Source organism: Pteropus medius, unplaced genomic scaffold, assembly GCF_902729225.1.
Source record: "Pteropus medius unplaced genomic scaffold, Ma_sr-lr_union100, whole genome shotgun sequence".
Classification (NCBI taxonomy): Eukaryota; Metazoa; Chordata; class Mammalia; order Chiroptera; family Pteropodidae; genus Pteropus; species Pteropus medius.
In genome coordinates this window covers 43,066,772-43,074,641 of record NW_024349800.1, presented here as the reverse complement: position 1 = coordinate 43,074,641, position 7,870 = coordinate 43,066,772, and the positions used below count along the sequence as shown (strand labels likewise).

Genomic DNA, 7,870 nt, shown 5'->3' with positions numbered 1-7,870 from the left:
AGAGAGAGAGAAAATGCCGGGGGTAGGGATGTCATTTTAAACAGGGTGGCCAAGAAGTGGTGACATTTGAGCAAAGACTTGCAGAAGGTGAGCATGTGAGCCATTTCAGGTATCCAAGAGAAGCCCTAGGCAACAAGTACGAGGCTCTGAAGTTCCATGGAGATGGTGAGTATACATTCATTCATAAGTGTTCTTGCAAAATGTATTTTGTTTCATGTGCATATATTTTAATTTTTATAATTGTATTGGTAATTGTCTCAGTTCTCCAGAGAAACAGAACCAATAGGAGATAGGTAGGTAGGTAGGTAGGTAGGTAGATAGATAAGTAGGTAGGTAGGTAGGTAGATAGATAGATAGATAGATAGATAGATAGATAGATAGATAGATTTACTGTAAGTAATGGCCAACATGATATCGGAGGCTGAAAAGGCAAGACCTACAGTCAGCAAGTTAGAGAGCCAGGAGAGCTAGGGGTGTAGTTCTAGTCCAAAAGCAGAGAAGACCAATATCCCAACTTGAAGAGAGGCAGAGAAATTTCTAACTCTGGCTTTCATTCTATTCAGACCTTCAATAAATTGAATGAGGCCTATCCACCCTGGGGAAGGCAATCTTCTCTACTCTGTCTACAGATTCAAATGCTAATTTCATCCAGAAGCACACTCACAGACACAAATAGAAATAATGTTTAGCCAAATATCTGGGCACCTGGTAGCCCAGTCAAGTTGCAGTCAAGTTGACACATAAAATTAACCATCGCAGTATTGTGTTATGTTTCTCATTCTGTTTCTTACTTTCCTTCAGAAAAATGTTTTTAAATCAATAGTTGTGAGAGGTGGAATTTTAAGATGGCTCCCATGATCCTCACCCCTGGGGCATGACGATGGTATCTCATAGGGCAAAACAAATTGCAGATGTGGTTATAGTTACTAATCAGTTGACCTTAAGATAGGAAGATTTTCTCACTGGCCCAACCTAATCACATGAGCCCTTTTAAAGCAGCTTTCTCTGGGTTGTTGTGGAAGAGGAATTCAGAGGGAATCCAAGTATGAAAAGGATTCAACATGTCATAGCTGGCTTTAAGATGGAGGGGGCCATGTGGCAAGGAGTGGGGTGACCTCTAAAAGCTGAGAGCAGCCCTTGGTAGACAGTCAGTAAGAAAACCGAGACATCAGTCCTACAACTGCAAGGAACTGAATTCTGCCAACAACCTCAATGAGGTTGAATTCTGGGGTGAATTCTACCCCAGAGCTTCCAGATAAGAACCCAGTTCAGCAAACACTTTGATTTCAGCCTTATGAGACCCAGAGCACAGAACCTGGCCTGCTGCACCTAGACTTGTGATCCACAGAATCGTGAAATAATAAATGTGTGTTGTTTTAAGACAGTAAATTTGTGGTAATTGGTCATATAGCATGGATACAGTTGTATCGATATACAGATATACATTTTATTTATTTAAAAAAACATTTACTTTGTACTTGCTTTATATGAAGCAAGGTTCCGAGAACTTTACAAATATTCATTCCCTTAATTATCATTACCCTGTAATACAAGTTTTATTATTTTTCCCATTTTAGGGATGGAGAAACTAAGAAACAGAGAGATTAGGTTACTTGCCAAATGTCAGGTGCTAAAACCAACAGTCAGACTTAGGGGATCTGGCCTGGGAATCGGTGCTTAAACCCCACATCTAGTCTTTTGCTTTTATCTACTTCATAATATTTCATACTGTGCATACTTAACTCATTCATTTACCAGGGATGAATTTTTCATGGCCCTGAGCAAGAAGCTTATGAAAGACTATAATATCCCAGAGTTCCATGGGTCCTAGGGTACACACGAATGTAACGAGGTACTTCTAGATGTCTCTCTAGAATAGCTACATTTGTCTACACAGCCAACAGCCCATCAGGCCACCACATGTGTGCCATGGACATTTTCCAGCTTTTTAATTTTTGGCAATTTGAAGAAAATAAAGTGATATTTCATTGTTTTCTTAAAAAAAGAATTTATATTTGTGGTAAATATACATAATGAAAAATTTTCTGTTCGAACCATTTTAAGTTAATCAATTCATTAGCATTAATTATATTCATAATATTGTATAATTATCACTATTTCCAAAATTTTTCATCACTGAAAACATTATTGCTATTTAATTGGCATTTCTCTTTGAGCATCTCTTCATATGTTTTTCAATATATGTACATTTGATTCTGCCTTATTAATCATAAAAAAAAACAAATTAAACTAACAACAGAAGACAAGCACTACGTCCTAACACAGCACCTTGCCATTGCTTCCAAGTCAGACAGCCTTGAATTTGAATCGCAGTTCTTGCCTTTCTGGTTGGATAACCCTGGGAAAGTCACTTTATCTCTATAAGCCTTAGTTCTCTTCTCTGCAAAATAGAAGTAATAGTACTGACACCTCTAAATTTTTCCAAGTATTAAATGAGATGATATATGTAGAGGGCTTATCACCATGCCTAGCAAAAATAAGTATTTGACAATGGCAATGAACATTATTATTAATATCAATGGTACTACACTATTAATTGTTTGGACTGACATTTCTTCTGGACCTTCCCTGACTCAAATGGTGAGGCAGGCCACCCTCCATGTGGCAGGCCCTTTCTTACCATCAACAGGCCCAAGCTCAGGATTTTATGGAAGAAGAAACAGAATTGAGAAATAATTTAAATGCAGCACCAAATGGAGGAGGAAGAAGATTAAATAACATTTAAACCATAATCTTAAATCAGGAGCAATCCCAGGGCCCACAGAGGAGGGTGGGAGGCTGCCAGTGAGGAAGAGTCTCCTCCAGGGGCTGCGTGAGTGCACATTCCCCAGCAGGAGGAGGAATGACTCTGTGCTACCTCCCTGCCTGCTGAAACGAAGATGTTCTGCCATTCTGACATACATTCGAATCTCAAGGGGCGCCAGATGTACTTCTTTATGGTCTGTTTTTATAATGCTGTGACATGCTAATGAGTATTTTGGTTCTGAATCCCTTCTATTTAATTGATGGCACTGATATGTAAATAACTAAAATCAGCAGATTTCTTTAATGTTGTGAGCTATCCATCACCAGATTTTCAAAACATGCATGAGTCAGGTTTTGCTTCCCACTGTTATTATCTTGTGTCCTGTTACTAGCAGCATAGACTACAGCCATTTCATTAAGCTTGCCAAAATGCAGAAGGGATCGAAGAGAACTAAACCAAAAAAAATGGCATTGACATGTAGGAAAAGTAAGTATTTTCACTCCAAAAATGAGAGGCCAGTAAAATCAGCTTGGTGGGTTTTGCAGTTTTCTTTCTTTATGCAGTTTAATCCAGCTGTTCACTAGCATTTGAAAAAAGAAAGAGAAAATTGAATTGCCTTGCTTAAATTGTTTTTAAATTATATATTTTCATTTTATCTAGGTGCTTCAATCCTACATTTTAGAATTTCTAATTGTAGAATTTTGTTACTGAGTATGTGTGCTTTAAGCTAGAAAAGAATATTTAGAAATTCTTATCCTCCCCCCCCCAAAAAAGCAAGTGGGAGTGGAAATTTGAGAGAGGACCGCCTAATTCAGCACTAAAACCAGTGTGAGAAGCAGTGTGTGTGAGTGTTTGTGTGTGTGTATGTGTGTGTGTGCTTGTGCGTGGTGTAAAATGTGCTTTTCAAAGTGCTGAGAGGTTGATGGGAATGTTTGATTAGTTCCTCTGAAAAGAAAAGGTGCTTGGACCTCTTCTTGTTTCTTCTTTAGAATAATTTGGATGGAATTTGTGATGCAGAAAAGCTTAAGGAAAAAAGGACATCCATTCTGTGGGGTGGAAAATTCTTGAAAAAAAAATTTGCTTTCTTCAAACAAGGTATGTCTGATGAATTATTAAGCTAAGTTGTTAGTTTGCTTTCCATTCCTTATCATGAAAACATTAAAATGCATTTATCATTAAGAAACTACAATACCTACATACCTTGACTAAGTAATCAGTCTGTACGAATTTCAGTCTCAAGAGCGATGAGAGTGGTCATTGACATCCTCGTAAACAACTAACATTATGTAAGTCAACTATAAATAAATTGTACTAAGTTAAGATTAGAACAAGATTTTCACTGTATCTTTAAATGAACTTAATTATAATTAAAATAAGTTGAAAAGTGTGACATTTGTGTAGCACTTTAAAGTATGGTTAAGTGTATTATCTTGCCTTTTCAATACTTTACTTCCTATATGGAATATAATAGCAATGTAACAAATTGCTTATAATACTATATTAAAAGCAGTAAGAGAAATGGGCTCATTGATGCTAAATTAAAAGAGAAATTATTTAGTGTGGACCTGTGCTTCTCTCTATTCAGCCAGATCTCAGCAGAATGTGGGTAGATGTGCAGTTCTGTATCTTGTTTACACTGGAAGTGTTTTCTTAGGCTGAACGCTTTTTTACTGATAAGCCCAAGAAAAGGCTGGCGCTGTTAAGCCTCCTATTGTAACTCAACTTTGCACAGGAAAACAGGGTATGAAATCTCTTTTAAGTATGATTAGTGTCAAACCAGTATAAACATGAAATAAATGCCTTGAGCACAGGTTAAACAGAAAGGATAAAATTAAATTATTAGACTCTATGATTTGCTCCGAACAACCTACGGCATCTTTGCCATCTCCAAATTGAAGAGTGGAATTCAAGATTTTCTTTGGGTTTATTGTAAAAGCAAAACCAGGCATTCTTGGCCATGGTGGTTATTCAAAAATGTGACTGCTAAGAAACAGCATTTTGCCATTACGTTGTGTTGCAACAAATTTGGAAGTCTTGGTAAAGTTCTGAGGTTATTTTTTCCTCAGTCTCTTGAAAGATGAAAATGCCTTGCAGCAAGGAAAGATCAAACAGTGTTTGTTTGTGTATTTTCTCTGTTGTGTGTCGGGCTGCAAATGGTAGCTATGCTGCTGGTAGGAGCTGGAAGTGCCTCTTCTATTTATTGAATTAAAATACCCTTTTTTGTAAAAGGACTTTAGACGAAGAATTGTAAGACTACAAGGGCTGCATTTTTAATTACAACGTGCTAGTTTCCCAGACTAAGCTTCATTTAAATAAATCTTACACCTCGCAACTGAGAAAAACACCTCAGGAACATTGGAAACGCTTACTATCTATCCTGAAATAACGTTTACTCTGAATATCATTTAGAAGATCTAATTATCTTTCTTTCCAAGTTACTGATCACACGAAGAATAGTTTCTTTCAGAGAAAGTACACTGGGTTTGAAAATGGTTTATGAATAGCATCAGGAGAACAAAAATGCTTATGCTGTTCTCATCTGTAATTCCTGTGAGACATGTTGTTATACAGGAAAGCAGTGTGGTTCAGGGCAATGTCTCAAGCCAGCAGTCCTAAATTACAGGAACAGCTCTGCCACTACCTAGCCGTGTTATCTTGGGAAAGGTGTGTAACATTTCCTGACTCTTGTTTCCTAGTCTGAAAAACAGAAATAGCAATGCCCGCACACTCACCCTTCCAGCCATGAGGCTTAATATTGAATCTTGGTTCCAAAAAGGTTGTGAAATGTGAAAAGTTCTATAGAAATGTAATCTTTTTTTTCCTGCACATATTCAAAAAAAAAGATTATACTGGAAAGAGTCATTGGCCTAAAAATCAATGCTTCATGGTCTTTAGGATATTCCTGTTGCTTGTGTCCGCGTATGTAACATCTCTTCTTGCTTGTTGGGAGGCATAAACCAGGTATCAATAGCAGTGGGTACAAGACCAAGTACACTGTTCTGTCAGTAGAAGGACATTCTAGCTGTGTGACTTTGGGGAGGTTACTCGACATCTCTGTGTCTCCATTTCCTTACATATGAAATGAAGAAGTTAGACAAGATAGTCTCTAAGTTTCCCTCCTAATCTTTTGGTTCTGTGCACTGGGACCTCTCAAATGTGAAGACATGGCCAGGCCAATTTCATCGTTGAGACTCTGTATGTTACAAAAATGAAGAAGTGTCAAAATAAGGTTTCAGGATTATGTTGTATTTAAAATGTTTATGTTTATCTAACTAAAGGCTTTCACACATACAAAAATAAAATGTAACATAATTTTTGTGTTAAATAAATGTAACGTGTGTGTGTGTGTGTGTGTGTGTGTGTGTGTATCCATAGTGTATTGAGGACAGTGTGGTCCAAGTTGTACGACAGACTTCTTTCGGTTCTCTGTTATACTTCTGTGACTATAACACACCATGTGGAGATGTCAAATACCTAAATGTAAGGCCTTCCAGGAAAGGCCAAGGCAAAGTAGCCCTCCTATACTATGGATCCTGTGGGAGTCTGTCAAGCAGGAGGTTCTTCCACCTCTTACATGTGTTAACTCTGGCAAGTTACTTAAGCTGTCTGGGCCTCAGTCTTCTCATCTCTAAAAGGGATCTATTATTAGTGCCTACCTCACTGGATTGTAGCAAAAAGCTTTCCTCAGTGCTTGACACACCGTCAGCACCCAAATGTTAGCAATTTTTTTTTTATTATATGTGACTTGAATGAAGAAATCAGATCAGCTGTGAAACTAAGTAATTGTAATCCTCTTCAAACTTTTAACCATTAATTCTTTGGATGTGGTAAGCAAATAGATTTATTGAATTATGTGATACTAATGCAATTATTAGAAATGTGTTGCCATCTCTTCATCAGAGGATCTGAACTAATCAATCAGCAAATGATAAGCAAGAGAAGCAACTTCTGTGATGTCTATAATTTGAGAAACCCCAAAGATCCCTCTCTTGCTGCCTTAAAAATGTGTCTCTCTGTGGTTTGCAGGAGGTGGTGGAATTCCTGGCTCCCTGGCTCACAAAGTGTGAGCGAGAGAAACGGCAAAAAGAACCTGCTACTCTTTACAGGTATGAAAGGTCCTTGAGCAAGTGGCAGTGAGCAGCCTCTGTTAGTGCAGAGAATAGGACAAGAAATAATCAATACTGGGGAAAATTTAGGCGAGGCATCATGGCTTTTTGATAGAGCCAATTGTTAAATTTTAACAACACAGCAGTGCACACAAACAGCCAGGGCCTCCACGGCCACTTGTCAGCCCAAATCTGGTCCTGACTCCTATCACTAGCCTGCACCACTGGGCTCACATGCAGCTAGGCCCTCAGCTATGCATCTGCACTCGGCCAGTCCAGCTCTTGCCACCAGCCTCCACTGTTGTGCGTAGCCTGTGGCAAGACCCTGCAGCCACAGCTACTAGTACACCTGCAGGTGGCCCCAGTCCTTGCCTCTGGCCCTGGCCCTCACCACTACACATCTGTCTGTAACTGGTTCTTGCCGACACAGGCCTCTACAGCTGGCCCCTGCAACTGAGTGCATGCACACCACCAGCTGTAGCCATCACCATTGCCTGCCGTAGTCCCTAGCTGCTGGACCCTGACGCATCACTGAGGACTCCAGCAGCCCTTCCAGCCACTGCAGATCTCCCACAGTGTTCACTAAGGACTATGTAGTTCGCAATGCAGACCTCAGCAGCCTGAGCTGTCACAACACCATATGCCTCCATAAGCCCCCGCACTCGGTGCTCTGTGCCACTAGACCCAGGATCACAGCATGCCACCACCTACAGGTGAAGCTCTTACCTGACTGAAGTCAGTCCATAAAGTCTAGAAGTGGTGACAACTTCTTCAAATGGTTAGAAGACATGTATGCAAGGCTTCAAGAATCATGAAGAACCAATGGAACACAGTAAACCTACTGTAACTGAGCCTCCAAAATGGAGATACATGAACGGCCTGATAGAGAATTTAAAATAATTGTTCTAAAGATATGCAGAGAGCTACAAGGGAGCACAGGACAATTTAATGAATTCGGGAAAAACAATGCAAGAACAAAATGAGTTCAACAAAGAGA

The 7,870-nt window shown here is 39.2% G+C and overlaps 1 long non-coding RNA gene across 1 annotated transcript; it reads left to right on the top strand.

The window, feature by feature from the left end:
* Positions 1-3,175: 3,175 nt before the first annotated feature.
* Positions 3,176-6,874, top strand: LOC120622109 (uncharacterized). Its single transcript, XR_005658424.1, has 3 exons — positions 3,176-3,253; positions 3,757-3,862; positions 6,794-6,874. It is a non-coding gene; the product is annotated as an uncharacterized LOC120622109 (long non-coding RNA).
* The last annotated feature ends 996 nt before the right edge of the window (positions 6,875-7,870 follow it).